At 42.1% G+C, this 19,478-nt stretch overlaps 1 non-coding gene across 1 annotated transcript; it reads left to right on the plus strand.

Moving 5' to 3' along the window:
• The first annotated feature begins 16,068 nt into the window (after nucleotides 1-16,068).
• On the plus strand, nucleotides 16,069-16,144 carry trnaa-ugc. Its single transcript has one exon. It is a non-coding gene; the product is annotated as a tRNA-Ala (tRNA).
• The last annotated feature ends 3,334 nt before the right edge of the window (nucleotides 16,145-19,478 follow it).

The raw sequence follows: 19,478 nt of genomic DNA on the forward strand, positions 1-19,478 counted from the left end.
TTCCATCTTCTAGAGGTTCCCTCTTTCCCCATCTTCCATCTTCTAGAGGTTCCCTCTTTCCCCATCTTCCATCTTCTAGAGGTTCCCTCTTTCCCCATCTTCCATCTTCTAGAGGTTCCCTCTTTCCCCATCTTCCATCTTCTAGAGGTTCCCTCTTTCCCCATCTTCCATCTTCTAGAGGTTCCCTCTTTCCCCATCTTCCATCTTCTAGAGGTTCCCTCTTTCCCCATCTTCCATCTTCCATCTTCTAGAGGTTCCCTCTTTCCCCATCTTCCATCTTCCATCTTCTAGAGGTTCCCTCTTTCCCCATTTTCCATCTTCCATCTTCTAGAGGTTCTCTCTTTCCACATCTTCCATCTTCCATCTTCTAGAGGTTCCCTCCTTCCCCATCTTCCATCTTCTAGAGGTTCCCTCTTTCCCCATCTTCCATCTTCCATCTTCTAGAGGTTCCCTCTTTCCCCATATTCCATATTCTATATGTTCCCTCTTTCCCCATCTTCCATCTTCTAGAGTTTCCCTCTTTCCCCGTCTTCCATCTTCTAGAGGTTCCCTCTTTCCCCATCTTCCATCTTCTAGAGGTTCCCTCTTTCCCCATCTTCCATCTTCTAGAGGTTCCCTCTTTCCCCGTCTTCCATCTTCTAGAGGTTCCCTCTTTCCCCATCTTCCATCTTCTAGAGGTTCCCTCTTTCCCCATCTTCCATTTTCTAGAGGTTCCCTCTTTCCCCATCTTCCATCTTCTAGAGGTTCCCTCTTTCCCCATCTTCCATCTTCCAGAGGTTCCCTCCTTCCCCGTCTTCCATCTTCCAGAGGTTCCCTCCTTCCCCATCTTCCATATTCCAGAGATTCCCTCCTTCCCCTTTTTCCATCTTCCAGAGGTTCCCTCCTTCCCCGTCTTCCATCTTCTAGAGGTTCCCTCCTTCCCCGTCTTCCATCTTCTAGAGGTTCCCTCCTTCCCCGTCTTCCATCTTCTAGAGGTTCCCTCCTTCCCCGTCTTCCATATTCCATCTTCCAGAGGTTCCCTCCTTCCCCATCTTCCATCTTCCAGAGGTTCCCTCCTTCCCCATCTTCCATCTTCTACAGGTACCCTCCTTCCCCGTCTTCCATCTTCTAGAGGTTCCCTCCTTCCCCGTCTTCCATCTTCTAGAGGTTCCCTCCTTCCCCATCTTCCATCTTCTAGAGGTTCCCTCTTTCCCCATCTTCCATCTTCTAGAGGTTCCCTCTTTCCCCATTTTCCATCTTCCATCTTCTAGAGGTTCCCTCTTTCCCCATCTTCCATCTTCTAGAGGTTCCCTCTTTCCCCATCTTCCATCTTCCATCTTCTAGAGGTTCCCTCTTTCCCCATTTTCCATCTTCTAGAGGTTCCCTCTTTCCCCATCTTCCATCTTCTAGAGGTTCCCTCTTTCCCCATCTTCCATCTTCTAGAGGTTCTCTCTTTCCCCGTCTTCCATCTTCTAGAGGTTCCCTCTTTCCCCATCTTCCATCTTCTAGAGGTTCCCTCCTTCCCCATCTTCCATCTTCTAGAGGTTCCCTCTTTCCCCGTCTTCCATCTTCTAGAGGTTCCCTCTTTCCCCATCTTCCATCTTCTAGAGGTTCCCTCTTTCCCCATCTTCCATCTTCTAGAGGTTCCTTTTTTTCCCCATCTTCCATCTTCCATCTTCTAGAGGTTCCCTCTTACCCCATCTTCCATCTTCCAGAGGTTCCCTCTTTCCCCATCTTCCATCTTCCATCTTCCAGAGGTTCCCTCCTTCCCCGTCTTCCATCTTCCAGAGGTTCCCTCCTTCCCCCGTCTTCCATATTCCAGAGGTTCCCTCCTTCCCTTTTTTCCATCTTGCAGAGGTTCCCTCCTTCCCCATCTTCCATCTTCTAGAGGTTCCCTCCTTCCCCGTCTTCCATCTTCTAGAGGTTCCCTCCTTCCCCGTCTTCCATCTTCTAGAGGTTCCCTCCTTCCCCGTCTTCCATATTCCATCTTCTAGAGGTTCCCTCCTTCCCCGTCTTCCATCTTCTAGAGGTTCCCTCCTTCCCCGTTTTCCATATTCCAGAGGTTCCCTCCTTCCCTTTTTTCCATCTTCCAGAGGTTCCCTCCTTCCCCGTCTTCCATCTTCTAGAGGTTCCCTCCTTCTCTTTCTTCCATCTTTCAGAGGTTCCCTCTTTCCCCATCTTCCATCTTCCATCTTCCAGAGTTTCCCTCCTTCCCTTGTCTTCCATCTTCCAGAGGTTCCCTCCTTCCCCATCTTCCATCTTCCAGAGGTTCCCTCCTTCCCTCTCTTCCATCTTCCAGAGGTTCCGTCTTTCCCCATCTTCCATTTTCCATCTTCCAGAGGTTTCCTCCTTCCCAGTCTTCCATCTTCTAGAGGTTCCCTCCTTCCCTCTCTTCCATCTTCCAGAGGTTCCCTCCTTCCCCGTCTTCCATCTCCAGAGGTTCCCTCCTTCCCCATATTCTAGAGGTTCCCTCCCTCCCCCTCTCCCATCTTCCAGAGGTTCCCTCCTTTCCTTCCCTCCTGATTCACTGCTGCAGTCTGGAGGTAGTTATATATGTGGCAGTATTTAAGCCTGTATCCCAAATGGCACCCTATTCCCTATATAGAGCAATACCTTTGACCAGGGTCTATAGTAGTGCGCTATGTAGGGAATAGGGTGCCATTTGGGACATTCAGCCTCAGCTCTTTGATACACAGATGGCCCACTAGTCTGCACCTGGTTTCCATTGGGACTATGAAGCTGTGACCCTGCATTACACATGAGAGGAACATGTCAGCTCTCTCTCAACCAGCCTCTCTCGCTCTCTCTCTCTCAGCCAGCCTCTCTCTCTCCTTTTCTCTCTCTCTCAGCGAGCCTCTCTCTCTCTCTCTCTCCCAGCCAGCCAGCCTGTCTCTCTTTCAGCCATCCTCCCTCTCTCTGTCTAATGAATAATAATCCTCTATGGAGGGATGAGGAGAGCCAGGTGGAGAGACTTGAAGAGACTTGAAGGTAATGCTAATTCAGACCTGGGTACTGTGTGTTAACCCCCCCCCCCCACACACACACACACACAAACACACACAACTGTGTACCACTATGCGCAGATACGTAAGTCTAGTTCCGCAACATCAAGGAATGCCTGAGGGGATGTTGGCGGTGGGGTTTGGAAGATGTCCAGGTCAGACAAACACACACCACACCGAGACACAGCACACAGGTAAAAGCTCAGAGTCTCTTTGATGAAGTGGCTCACCTTTAGAACTCAGTGTCGTCCCCGGCAACCTCCCTTCCCTCCCTCCTCCTTCAGAATCTCAGAGAAGGTAACGAGTTCACAAAAGTCTCTAGTCGTCCACTTTGAGATCTGTTACTGAGACTGGGTCAAGGAAAAACTATTGTGTCAAAAAACAGAAAGGTTTTTGGTAAGTCCTCTGTTTTCACAGAAGTCAGACACGTGAACACAGCCCTAGTCAGAGCCATAATACAGTATATGTTTCTGATACTAGCTGGTACATGAGTTGTAATGACAACAAACTAGCCCAACGTTTACATTATTTACAGGAAAACACTTAAAAGATCAGCTCATAGCCTGAATTGACATGTGACTCTGTTTCTACCTGCCTGGGAGGGAATGGAAGAAGGAGATGGGTGGTGGAACAGACATGAAGATTGGTCAATGAACAATATATAAATAAATAAATACATTTCTCACATCTTCCATCTTTGTATCCCTTTCACACCCTTTTAAAAAAAGGGGACCCAATTTTTCAGGAGGATACAAGTACAGACTAATTAGGACTAATTTCTGTTTTTTGTGTTTTGTTATTCTGTTACACATTTTTCTGTCGATCCAGACGTTGTGTGGAGTTTTACAAACAGGCCATGTACTAGGTAGAGAAGAATGTCTGAAGACTTTCAACTTTAAAACCGGATTGGTCCAGCAGACTGTCAAGTGGCGGGAAAATAAACAAATCATATATATACAGAACAAGAATATAAACATAACATGCAACAATTTAACTGATTTTACTGAGTTACAGTTCATATGAGGAAATCACTTAATTGAAATAAATTTCACATGACTGGGCAGAGGCACATCTGCTGGGGAGCCAGGTCCACCCACTCAGAATACGTTTTTTCCCCACAAAAGGTCTTTATTACAGACAGAAAAACTCCTCAGTTTTATCAGCTGTCCAGGTGGCTGGTCTCAGATGATCTCGCAGGTGAAGAAGCCAGATGTGGAGGTCCTGGGCTGACGTGGTTACACGTGGTCTGCGTTTGTGAGGCCGGTTGGATGTACTGCCAAATTCTCTAAAACGACGTTGGAGGACGCTTATGGTAGAGAAATGAACATAACATTCTCTGGCAATAGCTCTGGTGGACATTCCTGCAGTCAGCATGCCAATTGCACGCAATACATAGAGAAAGAAAATAAAGAAGCAATAGAAAAGTAAAACACGTAATAATAAAATTAATAATAAATACACAATGAGAAACTATACCTTGGTTATATACAAGGGGTACCAGTACTGAGTCAATGTGCAGGGGTACGAGGTAATTGCGGTAGATATGTACATATATGTAGGGATAAAGTGACTAGGCAACAGGAAAGATAATAGCAGCGTATGTGAGCAGCGTATGTGAGTCTTATTGCTTGGGGGGTAGAAGCTGTTCAGCGTCCTGTTGGTTCCAGACTCCAGCGCATTGGTAACCCTTGACGTGCGTGATGCAATAATTTCCATGGTAACGTAGAATGTTCATTCAAATGATGCTAACTGACGTGGCTCATGCAATGGAATGTATTTTTTGTAATGTCAGTTGAGTTGATTCAATAAATCACAGTACAGATTGATGGGTACACTTCCTGCTTTTACTTCCTGCTTTTACTTCCTGCTTTTACTTCCTGCTTTGCTCCTATGGGTACACTCGCAATGGTCGGCAGTCCACCTATTATGACATTATTGTCTTGATTGGGAACACCCGGGCCTCCCGAGTGGAGCAGTGGTCTAAGGTACTGCATCACAGTGCTAGCTGTGCCACTAGAGATCCTGGTTAGAGCCCAGGCTCTGTCTCAGTGGTCTAAGGCTCTGCATCGCAGTGCTAGCTGTGCCACTAGAGATCCTGGTTAGAGTCCAGGCTCTGTCTCAGTGGTCTAAGGTACTGCATCGCAGTGCTAGTTGTGCCACTAGAGATCCTGGTTAGAGTCCAGGCTCTGTCTCAGTGGTCTAAGGCTCTGCATCGCAGTGCTAGCTGTGCCACTAGAGATCCCGTTTTGAATCCAGGCTCTGTCGCAGCCGGCCGCAACCGGGAGACCCATGGGGAAGTGCACAATTGGCCCAGCGTCGTCCGGGTTAGGGGAGGGTTTGGCCGGCAGGGATGTTCTTGTCCCATTGCGCACTAGCTACTCCTGTGGCGAGCCGGGTGCAGTGCACACTGACGTGGTCGCCAGGTGTACAGTGTTTCCTCCGACACATTGGTGCAGATGGCTTCCGGGTTAAGTGGGAAATGTGTCAAGAAGCATGGCGGCTTGGTTGGGTTGTGTTTCGGAGGACGCACGGCTCTCAACCTTCGCCTCTCCCGAGTCTGTACGGGAGTTGCAGAGACGAGACTGTAACTACCAATTGGATACCACAAAAAAGGGTTAAAAGTTTTTTTTAAATCTAAAAAAATCTATATAGATAAATAGAATGTCAACACCCTTCTATTCATTGAGGGGATTAGATTAATCTGGCCCAGGCGCCCAGGTGTGTTTTGCACCGTGTGAAGATTTGGAACCGGGTCTCTCCTAGCCTTCAATTACATACTCTTCGAGTCCTCTCTCCTCATCTCGTTCTTAAAATACATTGGATGAGAAAGCCAGAGGTCCTCTGGCTTCATGATTCAATGTGTTTTGAGAAAGAGAGAGGATGCAAAGAGTATGTAATTGGGATCTTTCCTGTGTTTTACATAACCCCACGGTTCTCAAACCATGTACCAAGAGATCTACCGTCCTGTAGGTTCTCAAACCACGTACCAAGAGATCTACCGTCCTGTAGGTTCTTAAACCATGTACCAAGAGATCTACCGTCCTGTAGGTTCTCAAACCACGTACCAAGAGATCTACCGTCCTGTAGGTTCTCAAACCATGTACCAAGAGATCTACCGTCCTGTAGGTTCTCAAACCACGTACCAAGAGATCTACCGTCCTGTAGGTTCTCAAACCATGTACCAAGAGATCTACCGTCCTGTAGGTTCTCAAACCACGTACCAAGAGATCTACCGTCCTGTAGGTTCTCAAACCATGTACCAAGAGATCTACCGTCCTATAGGTTTTCAATCCAACCCTATTCAAGCTCACCTGTTGAAGTGAAAACATACAATACGGTTGCTCTCCAGGAACATGTTAGTAAATCCCTGGTCTAACTAATGCTGAGTGACAGTGTGAATGGCATAGTAACTGTCTAATTGTTGTAGGGCTGACCCCATTTAGTCGACTGGACGATTGTTTGGTTGATAGATTTCTTTAGTCGAGCAGTAGCAAAACATTTTTCTTTTAAAATCATGGTGTACTAGACACCTGTCTGATTGAGGCCTGTCTGAGTGGACTGATCCATTGTGGAGGCCTGTCTGAGTGGACTAATCCATTGTGGATGCCTGTCTGAGTGGACTGATCCATTGTGGAGGCCTGTCTGAGTGGACTGATCCATTGTGGATGCCTGTCTGAGTGGACTGATCCATTGTGGAGGCCTGTCTGAGTGGACTAATCCATTGTGGATGCCTGTCTGAGTGGACTGATCCATTGTGGAGGCCTGTCTGAGTGGACTGATCCATTGTGGATGCCTGTCTGAGTGGACTGATCCATTGTGGAGGCCTGTCTGAGTTGACTAATCCATTGTGGATGCCTGTCTGAGTGGATTGATCCATTGTGGAGGCCTGTCTGAGTGGACTGATCCACTGTGGAGGCCTGTCTGAGTGGACTGATCCATTGTGGAGGCCGTGGAGATGGCAAATTCCATCAGTCTAAGAGATGTGCTACTGAAATTGTATTTGGTTATATTACATAAGAACAATTGTGCAACACAAATAAAAATAATATTATTTTATAACAAATGCTCTTTCTCCCGCGTTGGTTAGTGGTCGCTGTCTGCAGTTCTGAAAGACATCGGTGCGCTGTTAAATTAGCGCCTTTTCCTAGACCATGTTGCTATGTGCATAATAGCAAAGTTATTGGTGTTTAGAAAAATGCGGTGGAGGCAACAGACGAGTTAGGAGACGAGTTAGGAGACGAGTTAGGAGCCTTAATTGTCTAAGAAAAGTGAGGAGAAAGGAAACCCCAACTTAATTAGGTCTATAATCAATAACTGTTAAATGTGCCTGGCTTTATAAGTCATCCATATATCTCTACAGAAGTAAGACAGATCCTGCTTCTGTTGCCTGTTTGAGTGTTTGTTTAATAGCCTACTGATTCCCTGTGCACCAAGCCTCACGCAACCAAGTCGGATAAACAATTTCATAAATGTGTCAGGCTTTACACTTTTCTTTGTTAGAACAGCCTCTCTGGTGTTATTTATAATCTATTTAGTGTTGTTTACATTGTTACAAATTGTCAGAAAAATTATATTTATAATATTAATAATAATAATCCTCCTTTTTCTTGATCTCCTGATTGTTATTATTACTATTATTGTTATGATCATCATTATAATAATAAGTAATGTCAGTATCATTAGTAGACTTAGTATAGCAGCCTTGTATAACCACCATGTCATTATTGTCGTGTCTTTGGCTATGCCGGATTAAGTGATATGACATGCTATTCTATAAAATCCTTTCTCTGTAATAAATATTACCTGATTGAGCTAATCATGTAAATGTAATTAACTAGAAAGTCGGGGCACCACGAAAGAATATTTACAGAGCAGTTATCTTCCGAATAAACTCTTAAAGACCTAGTAATATTTTACATCAATAGCAGTCAATATTAATCGGCACCTTATTTCAGTCTCATCTGAAAGTTGTAAATTCTTGGTTATCTTCACGAACCCTGGCTAACAAGTTGAATCAGCAATACAAATTTGGGTTTAATTATTTATTTACTAAATACCTAACTAATCACACAGAATTACATATACACAGAATGAATCATACCTTGATTACAAATGAAGTCATAATGGAAAACGTCCCTAGCGGACGGAACAGATATGACAGCTGGTTACACATAGAAAAGGGGGTTGGGTTTGAGTGAAAGAGCGGGAAGACTGAAGAACAAAGGGAGAAGTGATGTCTCTATCATAAATACAGTATCTTATGCATTCTAAATTACCGCCCATTTGGAAAAGGAAAATGCAATAAATATTTACTCTGAGCTGCGCTTCAATAGGTTGGTGGTAGATGGAAGGCCGTGTTGCCCAACAGAGTCCTTTGTCCTTTGAAGAGTGTCTCTGGTGGTGAACGGGATACGTTGTAGTGTCGTCGTTGTGTGGTAGATTAGATACTCTGTCTGTCCTCTCCTAGCCCACGTTTACAGCGGCTGCTGCTAACTCAACGGCTAGGAGGTATCACTTCTGTAGCGAATAAGAGTTCAAAGTTCATACCATTCGCAACCAAAGCTCACGCTGAGGTTGGCTTCGTTCTGTAGTTATTATCTGAATCCTTCTGACATCGGACCGTCATCCTAATGTACCCGGAACAGGAGGTTACATTTTCGTCAAGGGCTTATATAGTGGAGGGAGAGAAGGGTGTGTTTCATAGTGTATAACCCATGTCTCTTCACAGCGGCGGGCCACTGATTGAGCAGAGCCCTAACCTTATGAAAACCCAAATCTCTCTTTTGGAAGCTAAAATTACATTTCATCTTTTCACAAATAATTGTATATTTAAACATTTGAATTGCACAACAATTCCATGTGAATCTGATAACTATAATGTGTAGACTTTCCCAGATACAGTTTAGGTCGTCCTGTCATCAGTCATAATGTCTCAGATGACAACCGAACTGACATCATATTCATTAAGTACCAACGCATATTTTCAACTGGTTGGATTACCGAAATATGGTTCCTTTCCCTCCACTTGTTTGATGTTCCCAGACTCTCCATGTTAAACAAAGGCTATTCAAGAGTCCCTCTGTAGAGTCAAGAGAGAGGGAAGGGAGAAAGGTATTTAAGGGGGGGGTCATAAACCTTATCCACAGGCCAACATCATGACATTATCATTAGTAGACTTAGTATAGCAGCCTTGTAGAACCACCATGTCATTATCATTAGTAGGATTAGTATAGCAGCCTTGTAGAACCACCATGGAGCTGTAGGTGATGTCATTATCATTAGTAGACTTAGTATAGCAGCCTTGTAGAACCACCATGGAGCTGTAGGTAATGTCATTATCATTAGTAGACTTAGTATAGCAGCCTTGTATAACCACCATGGAGCTGTAGGTAATGTCATTATCATTAGTAGTTCTTAGTATAGCAGCCTTGTATAACCACCATGGAGCTGTAGGTAATGTCATTATCATTAGTAGTTCTTAGTATAGCAGCCTTGTATAACCACCATGGAGCTGTAGGTAATGTCATTACCATTAGTAGTTCTTAGTATAGCAGCCTTGTATAACCACCATGTCATTATCATTAGTAGACTTAGTATAGCAGCCTTGTAGAACCACCATGGAGCTGTAGGTGATGTCATTATCATTATTAGTTCTTAGTGTTGCAGCCTTATATAACCACCATGTCATTATCATTAGTAGTACTTAGTATAGCAGCCTTGTAGAACCACCATGGAGCTGTAGGTAATGTCATTATCATTAGTAGACTTAGTATAGCAGCCTTGTATAACCACCATGGAGCTGTAGGTAATGTCATTATCATTAGTAGACTTAGTGTAGCAGCCTTGTATAACCACCATGGAGCTGTAGGTAATGTCATTATCATTAGTAGACTTAGTATAGCAGCCTTGTAGAACCACCATGGAGCTGTAGGTAATGTCATTATCATTAGTAGACTTAGTATAGCAGCCTTGTAGAACCACCATGGAGCTGTAGGTAATGTCATTATCATTAGTAGACTTAGTATAGCAGCCTTGTAGAACCACCATGGAGCTGTAGGTAATGTCATTATCATTAGTAGACTTAGTGTTGCAGCCTTGTAGAACCACCATGGAGCTGTAGGTAATGTCAGGTAATGTAGCAGCCTTGTATAACCACCATGTCATTACCATTAGTAGACTTAGTATAGCAGCCTTGTATAACCACCATGGAGCTGTAGGTAATGTCATTATCATTAGTAGACTTAGTATAGCAGCCTTGTAGAACCACCATGGAGCTGTAGGTAATGTCATTATCATTAGTAGGCTTAGTGTTGCAGCCTTGTAGAACCACCATGGAGCTGTAGGTAATGTCAGGTAATGTAGCAGCCTTGTATAACCACCATGTCATTACCATTAGTAGACTTAGTATAGCAGCCTTGTATAACCACCATGGAGCTGTAGGTAATGTCATTATCATTAGTAGACTTAGTATAGCAGCCTTGTAGAACCACCATGGAGCTGTAGGTAATGTCATTATCATTAGTAGACTTAGTGTTGCAGCCTTGTAGAACCACCATGGAGCTGTAAGTATTGTCATTATCATTATTAGTTCTTAGTGTTGCAGCCTTATATAACCACCATGTCATTATCATTAGTAGACTTAGTGTAGCAGCCTTGTATAACCACCATGGAGCTGTAGGTAATGTCATTATCATTAGTAGACTTAGTATAGCAGCCTTGTATAACCACCATGGAGCTGTAGGTAATGTCATTATCATTAGTAGACTTAGTGTTGCAGCCTTGTAGAACCACCATGGAGCTGTAGGTAATGTCATTATCATTAGTAGACTTAGTATAGCAGCCTTGTATAACCACCATGGAGCTGTAGGTAATGTCATTACCATTAGTAGACTTAGTGTTGCAGCCTTGTAGAACCACCATGGAGCTGTAGGTAATGTCAGGTAATGTAGCAGCCTTGTATAACCACCATGTCATTACCATTAGTAGACTTAGTATAGCAGCCTTGTATAACCACCATGGAGCTGTAGGTAATGTCATTATCATTAGTAGACTTAGTATAGCAGCCTTGTAGAACCACCATGGAGCTGTAGGTAATGTCATTATCATTAGTAGGCTTAGTGTTGCAGCCTTGTAGAACCACCATGGAGCTGTAGGTAATGTCATTATCATTATTAGTTCTTAGTGTTGCAGCCTTATATAACCACCATGTCATTATCATTAGTAGACTTAGTGTAGCAGCCTTGTATAACCACCATGGAGCTGTAGGTAATGTCATTATCATTAGTAGACTTAGTATAGCAGCCTTGTATAACCACCATGGAGCTGTAGGTAATGTCATTATCATTAGTAGACTTAGTGTTGCAGCCTTGTAGAACCACCATGGAGCTGTAGGTAATGTCATTACCATTAGTAGACTTAGTATAGCAGCCTTGTAGAACCACTATGGAGCTGTAGGTAATGTCATTATCATTAGTAGACTTAGTGTAGCAGCCTTGTATAACCACCATGGAGCTGTAGGTAATGTCATTATCATTAGTAGACTTAGTATAGCAGCCTTGTAGAACCACCATGGAGCTGTAGGTAATGTCATTATCATTAGTAGACTTAGTATAGCAGCCTTGTAGAACCACCATGGAGCGGTAGGTAATGTCATTATCATTAGTAGACTTAGTATAGCAGCCTTGTAGAACCACCATGGAGCTGTAGGTAATGTCATTATCATTAGTAGACTTAGTGTTGCAGCCTTGTTTAACTGCAAGGGGCAGTATTGAGTAGCCAGATAAAAGGTGCCCATTTCAAACGGCCTCGTACTCAATTCTTGCTCGTACAATATGCATATTATTATTACTATTGGATAGAAAACACTCTCTAGTTTCTAAACCCGTTTGAATTATTTCTCTGAGTGAAACAGAACTCATTCTGCAGCACACTTCCTGACCAGGAAGTGGAAAGTCTGAAATCGAGGCTCTGTTCTTCTTCCTGCCTATAAATGGGCATGAGAACTATTAGTATACATGCACGTCATACACCTTCCCCTGGATGTCAAGAGGCTGTGAGAGAAGAAATGAGGTGATTATCTTGGTCTGAGATGGAACACATCATCTTGGAATGACGTGTCCCCCATTTTCGGTACTCTGAAGAGCGCGAGGTGGACAGTGGGATTGCCTTCTGTTTACCTGCCGTTATAGGCGACTACTATCTCCGGCTTTGATTTTATTTGATACATGTCACCATATCATCGTAAAGTATGTTTTTTCAATATAGTTTCATCAGATTATTGAAAATTTTTCGGGAGTTTTGCCGTGTTCCGTTCTCTTCCGTTTGTTGACATGGAGAGCGTCGTGCCACCTGGCTAGTGTGCTTGCTAAATGAAGAGGGAAAGTTGCCGTTCTAAATCCAAACAACGATTGTTCTGGACAAAGGACACCTTGTCCAACATTCTGATGGAAGATCAGCAAAAGTAAGAAACATTTTATGATGCTATTTCATATATCTGTCGTAGATGTGAACTAGGCCCCGTGTGGCTCAGTTGGTAGAGCATGGCGCTTGCAACGGCAGGGTTGTGGGTTCGATTCCCACGGGGGGCCAGTACAAAAAAAAGTATGAATGTATGTACTTGTAAGTCGCTCTGGATAAGAGCGTCTGCTAAATGACTTAAATGTAAATGTAACTAGTCGTCGGCGCCCAAGTGTTTCTGGCTATTGTGGTAAGCTAATATAACGCTACATTTTGTTTTCGCTGTAAAACACTTAATAAATCGGAAATATTGGCTGGAATCACAAGATGCCTGTCTTTCATTTGCTGTACACTATGTATTTTTCAGAAATGTTTTATGATGAGTAATTAGGTATTTGACGTTGGTGTCTGTAATTATTATGTCTGCTTTCGGTGCAATTTCTGATTGTAGCTGCAATGTAAACTATGATTTATACCTGAAATATGCACATTTTTCTAACAAAACATATGCTATACAATAAATATGTTATCAGACTGTCATCTGATGAAGTTGTTTCTTGGTTAGTGGCTATTTATATCTTTATTTGGTCGAATTTGTGATAGCTACTGATGGAGTAAAAAACTGGTGGAGTAAAAAAAGTGGTGTCTTTTGCTAACGTGGTTAGCTAATAGATTTACATATTGTGTCTTCCCTGTAAAACATTTTAAAAATCGGACATGTTGGCTGGATTCACAAGATGTGTACCTTTCATATGCTGTATTGGACTTGTTAATGTGTGAAAGTTAAATATTTAAAAAAAATATATTTTGAATTTCGCGCCCTGCACTTGAAGTGGCTGTTGTCATAAGTGTACCGACGCCGGGCTGCAGCCATAAGAAGATAACCACCATGGAGCTGTAGGTAATGTCATTATCATTAGTAGACTTAGTATAGCAGCCTTGTAGAACCACCATGGAGCTGTAGGTAATGTCATTATCATTAGTAGACTTAGTGTTGCAGCCTTGTAGAACCACCATGGAGCTGTAGGTAATGTCATTATCATTAGTAGACTTAGTATAGCAGCCTTGTAGAACCACCATGTCATTATCATTAGTAGACTTAGTATAGCAGCCTTGTATAACCACTATGGAGCTGTAGGTAATGTCATTATCATTAGTAGACTTAGTATAGCAGCCTTGTATAACCACCATGGAGCTGTAGGTAATGTCATTATCATTAGTAGACTTAGTATAGCAGCCTTGTATAACCACCATGGAGCTGTAGGTAATGTCATTATCATTAGTAGACTTAGTATAGCAGCCTTGTAGAACCACCATGTCATTATCATTAGTAGACCTAGTATAGCAGCCTTGTAGAACCACCATGGAGCTGTAGGTAATGTCATTATCATTAGTAGACTTAGTATAGCAGCCTTGTATAACCACCATGGGGCTGTAGGTAATGTCATTATCATTAGTAGACTTAGTATAGCAGCCTTGTAGAACCACCATGGAGCTGTAGGTGATGTCATTATCATTAGTAGACTTAGTATAGCAGCCTTGTATAACCACCATGGAGCTGTAGGTAATGTCATTATCATTAGTAGACCTAGTATAGCAGCCTTGTAGAACCACCATGGAGCTGTAGGTAATGTCATTATCATTAGTAGACCTAGTATAGCAGCCTTGTAGAACCACCATGGAGCTGTATGTAATGTCATTATCATTAGTAGACTTAGTATAGCAGCCTTGTAGAACCACCATGGAGCTGTAGGTAATGTCATTATCATTAGTAGACTTAGTGTTGCAGCCTTGAATAACCACCATGGAGCTGTAGGTAATGTCATTATCATTAGTAGTACTTAGTGTAGCAGCCTTGTATAACCACCATGGAGCTGTAGGTAATGTCATTATCATTAGTAGACTTAGTATAGCAGCCTTGTAGAACCACCATGGAGCTGTAGGTAATGTCATTATCATTAGTAGACTTAGTATAGCAGCCTTGTAGAACCACCATGGAGCTGTAGGTAATGTCATTATCATTAGTAGACTTAGTATAGCAGCCTTGTAGAACCACCATGGAGCTGTAGGTAATGTCATTATCATTAGTAGACTTAGTATAGCAGCCTTGTAGAACCACCATGGAGCTGTAGGTAATGTCATTACCATTAGTAGACTTAGTGTAGCAGCCTTGTATAACCACCATGGAGCTGTAGGTAATGTCATTATCATTAGTAGACTTACTATAGCAGCCTTGTAGAACCACCATGGAGCTGTAGGTAATGTCATTATCATTAGTAGACTTACTATAGCAGCCTTGTAGAACCACCATGGAGCTGTAGGTAATGTCATTATCATTATTAGACTTACTATAGCAGCCTTGTAGAACCACCATGGAGCTGTAGGTAATGTCATTATCATTAGTAGACTTAGTATAGCAGCCTTGTAGAACCACCATGGAGCTGTAGGTAATGTCATTATCATTAGTAGACTTAGTATAGCAGCCTTGTAGAACCACCATGGAGCTGTAGGTAATGTCATTATCATTAGTAGACTTAGTATAGCAGCCTTGTAGAACCACCATGGAGCTGTAGGTAATGTCATTACCATTAGTATACTTAGTGTTGCAGCCTTGTATAACCACCATGGAGCTGTAGGTAATGTCATTATCATTAGTAGACTTACTATAGCAGCCTTGTAGAACCACCATGGAGCTGTAGGTAATGTCATTATCATTAGTAGACTTAGTATAGCAGCCTTGTAGAACCACCATGGAGCTGTAGGTAATGTCATTATCATTAGTAGACTTAGTATAGCAGCCTTGTAGAACCACCATGGAGCTGTAGGTAATGTCATTACCATTAGTAGACTTAGTGTTGCAGCCTTGTTTAACTGCAAGGGGCAGTATTGAGTAGCCAGATAAAAGGTGCCCATTTCAAACGGCCTCGTACTCAATTCTTGCTCGTACAATATGCATATTATTATTACTATTGGATAGAAAACACTCTCTAGTTTCTAAACCCGTTTGAATTATTTCTCTGAGTGAAACAGAACTCATTCTGCAGCACACTTCCTGACCAGGAAGTGGAAAGTCTGAAATCGAGGCTCTGTTCTTCTTCCTGCCTATAAATGGGCATGAGAACTATTAGTATACATGCACGTCATACACCTTCCCCTGGATGTCAAGAGGCTGTGAGAGAAGAAATGAGGTGATTATTTTGGTCTGAGATGGAACACATCATCTTGGAATGACGTGTCCCCCATTTTCGGTACTCTGAAGAGCGCGAGGTGGACAGTGGGATTGCCTTCTGTTTACCTGCCGTTATAGGCGACTACTATCTCCGGCTTTGATTTTATTTGATACATGTCACCATATCATCGTAAAGTATGTTTTTTCAATATAGTTTCATCAGATTATTGAAAATTTTTCGGGAGTTTTGCCATGTTCCGTTCTCTTCCGTTTGTTGACATGGAGAGCGTCGTGCCACCTGGCTAGTGTGCTTGCTAAATGAAGAGGGAAAGTTGCCGTTCTAAATCCAAACAACGATTGTTCTGGACAAAGGACACCTTGTCCAACATTCTGATGGAAGATCAGCAAAAGTAAGAAACATTTTATGATGCTATTTCATATATCTGTCGTAGATGTGAACTAGGCCCCGTGTGGCTCAGTTGGTAGAGCATGGCGCTTGCAACGCCAGGGTTGTGGGTTCGATTCCCACGGGGGGCCAGTACAAAAAAAAGAATGAATGTATGTACTTGTAAGTCGCTCTGGATAAGAGCGTCTGCTAAATGACTTAAATGTAAATGTAACTAGTCGTCGGCGCCCAAGTGTTTCTGGCTATTGTGGTAAGCTAATATAACGCTACATTTTGTTTTCGCTGTAAAACACTTAATAAATCGGAAATATTGGCTGGAATCACAAGATGCCTGTCTTTCATTTGCTGTACACTATGTATTTTTCAGAAATGTTTTATGATGAGTAATTAGGTATTTGACGTTGGTGTCTGTAATTATTATGGCTGCTTTCGGTGCAATTTCTGATTGTAGCTGCAATGTAAACTATGATTTATACCTGAAATATGCACATTTTTCTAACAAAACATATGCTATACAATAAATATGTTATCAGACTGTCATCTGATGAAGTTGTTTCTTGGTTAGTGGCTATTTATATCTTTATTTGGTCGAATTTGTGATAGCTACTGATGGAGTAAAAAACTGGTGGAGTAAAAAAAGTGGTGTCTTTTGCTAACGTGGTTAGCTAATAGATTTACATATTGTGTCTTCCCTGTAAAACATTTTAAAAATCGGACATGTTGGCTGGATTCACAAGATGTGTACCTTTCATATGCTGTATTGGACTTGTTAATGTGTGAAAGTTAAATATTTAAAAAAAATATCTTTTGAATTTCGCGCCCTGCACTTGAAGTGGCTGTTGTCATAAGTGTACCGACGCCGGGCTGCAGCCATAAGAAGATAACCACCATGGAGCTGTAGGTAATGTCATTATCATTAGTAGACTTAGTATAGCAGCCTTGTATAACCACCATGGAGCTGTAGGTAATGTCATTATCATTAGTAGACTTAGTATAGCAGCCTTGTATAACCACCATGGAGCTGTAGGTAATGTCATTATCATTAGTAGACTTAGTATAGCAGCCTTGTAGAACCACCATGTCATTATCATTAGTAGACCTAGTATAGCAGCCTTGTAGAACCACCATGGAGCTGTAGGTAATGTCATTATCATTAGTAGACTTAGTATAGCAGCCTTGTAGAACCACCATGGAGCTGTAGGTGATGTCATTATCATTAGTAGACTTAGTATAGCAGCCTTGTATAACCACCATGGAGCTGTAGGTAATGTCATTATCATTAGTAGACCTAGTATAGCAGCCTTGTAGAACCACCATGGAGCTGTAGGTAATGTCATTATCATTAGTAGACCTAGTATAGCAGCCTTGTAGAACCACCATGGAGCTGTATGTAATGTCATTATCATTAGTAGACTTAGTATAGCAGCCTTGTAGAACCACCATGGAGCTGTAGGTAATGTCATTATCATTAGTAGACTTAGTGTTGCAGCCTTGAATAACCACCATGGAGCTGTAGGTAATGTCATTATCATTAGTAGTACTTAGTGTAGCAGCCTTGTATAACCACCATGGAGCTGTAGGTAATGTCATTATCATTAGTAGACTTAGTATAGCAGCCTTGTAGAACCACCATGGAGCTGTAGGTAATGTCATTATCATTAGTAGACTTAGTATAGCAGCCTTGTAGAACCACCATGGAGCTGTAGGTAATGTCATTATCATTAGTAGACTTAGTATAGCAGCCTTGTAGAACCACCATGGAGCTGTAGGTAATGTCATTATCATTAGTAGACTTAGTATAGCAGCCTTGTAGAACCACCATGGAGCTGTAGGTAATGTCATTATCATTAGTAGGATTAGTATAGCAGCCTTGTAGAACCACCATGGAGCTGTAGGTAATGTCATTATCATTAGTAGACTTAGTATAGCAGCCTTGTAGAACCACCATGGAGCTGTAGGTAATGTCATTATCATTAGTAGACTTAGTATAGCAGCCTTGTAGAACCACCATGGAGCTGTAGGTAATGTCATTATCATTAGTAGACTTAGTATAGCAGCCTTGTAGAACCACCATGTCATTACCATTAGTAGACTTAGTATAGCAGCCTTGTAGAACCACCATGTCATTACCATTAGTAGACTTAGTATAGCAGCCTTGTAGAACCACCATGTCATTACCATTAGTAGACTTAGTGTAGCAGCCTTGTAGAACCACCATGGAGCTGTAGGTAATGTCATTATCATTAGTAGACTTAGTATAGCAGCCTTGTAGAACCACCATGGAGCTGTAGGTAATGTCATTATCATTAGTAGACTTAGTATAGCAGCCTTGTAGAACCACCATGGAGCTGTAGGTAATGTCATTATCATTAGTAGACCTAGTGTAGCAGCCTTGTAGAACCACCATGGAGCTGTAGGTAATGTCATTATCATTAGTAGACCTAGTGTAGCAGCCTTGTAGAACCACCATGGAGCTGTAGGTAATGTCATTATCATTAGTAAACTTAGTGTTGCAGCCTTGAATAACCACCATGGAGCTGTAGGTAATGTCATTATCATTAGTAGACCTAGTATAGCAGCCTTGTATAACCACCATGTCATTATCATTAGTAGACTTAGTATAGCAGCCTTGTAGAACCACCATGGAGCTGTAGGTAATGTCATTATCATTAGTAGACTTAGTATAGCAGCCTTGTATAACCACCATGTCATTATCATTAGTAGACTTAGTATAGCAGCCTTGTAGAACCACCATGGAGCTGTAGGTAATGTCATTATCATTAGTAGACCTAGTGTAGCAGCCCTGTAGAACCACCATGGAGCTGTAAGTAATGTCATTATCATTAGTAGACCTATTATAGCAGCCTTGTATAACCACCATGTCATTATCATTAGTAGACTTAGTATAGCAGCCTTGTAGAACCACCATGGAGCTGTAGGTAATGTCATTATCATTAGTAGACTTAGTGTAGCAGCCTTGTAGAACCACCATGGAGCTGTAGGTCTTAGAGCACATCCTGTTTAGTCTTAGTACCGTAACTTACTGAGGCCTATATTTCAATGCTTATTATATAGGCTACAGTATCAATCAATCATTGATTTGTTCGTGTCATCACACAACATACGAGTCATGCATGATTTGAAATGCAAACAAGCATTTTAGTTTTCAAATAAAGTAACAAAGCAACAGTTGAATAATTAGTGTAAAATAAGCCGTTCCATTTCGTAAATTGCATTGACAAATGAATGCGACTGCTTTTAGTCTTTGCTGCCTTTACAAATGTGTTTTTTAACAAATGTTACAATAGACTCTGGTATGCTTATCATTTATTTATTGTGTTTTCATTTTCATTGTTTCATATAATCTAAAAAATGATATTGTAATCTAACAGCACCTGTTGGGCACACATAATATGCAGGAATGGGTGGATTTCTCAGGTGTTGTATTTGGCAGTTCAATGTCTCA

This window comes from Salvelinus namaycush, unplaced genomic scaffold (genome assembly GCF_016432855.1).
Source record: "Salvelinus namaycush isolate Seneca unplaced genomic scaffold, SaNama_1.0 Scaffold1310, whole genome shotgun sequence".
NCBI lineage: Eukaryota > Metazoa > Chordata > Actinopteri > Salmoniformes > Salmonidae > Salvelinus > Salvelinus namaycush.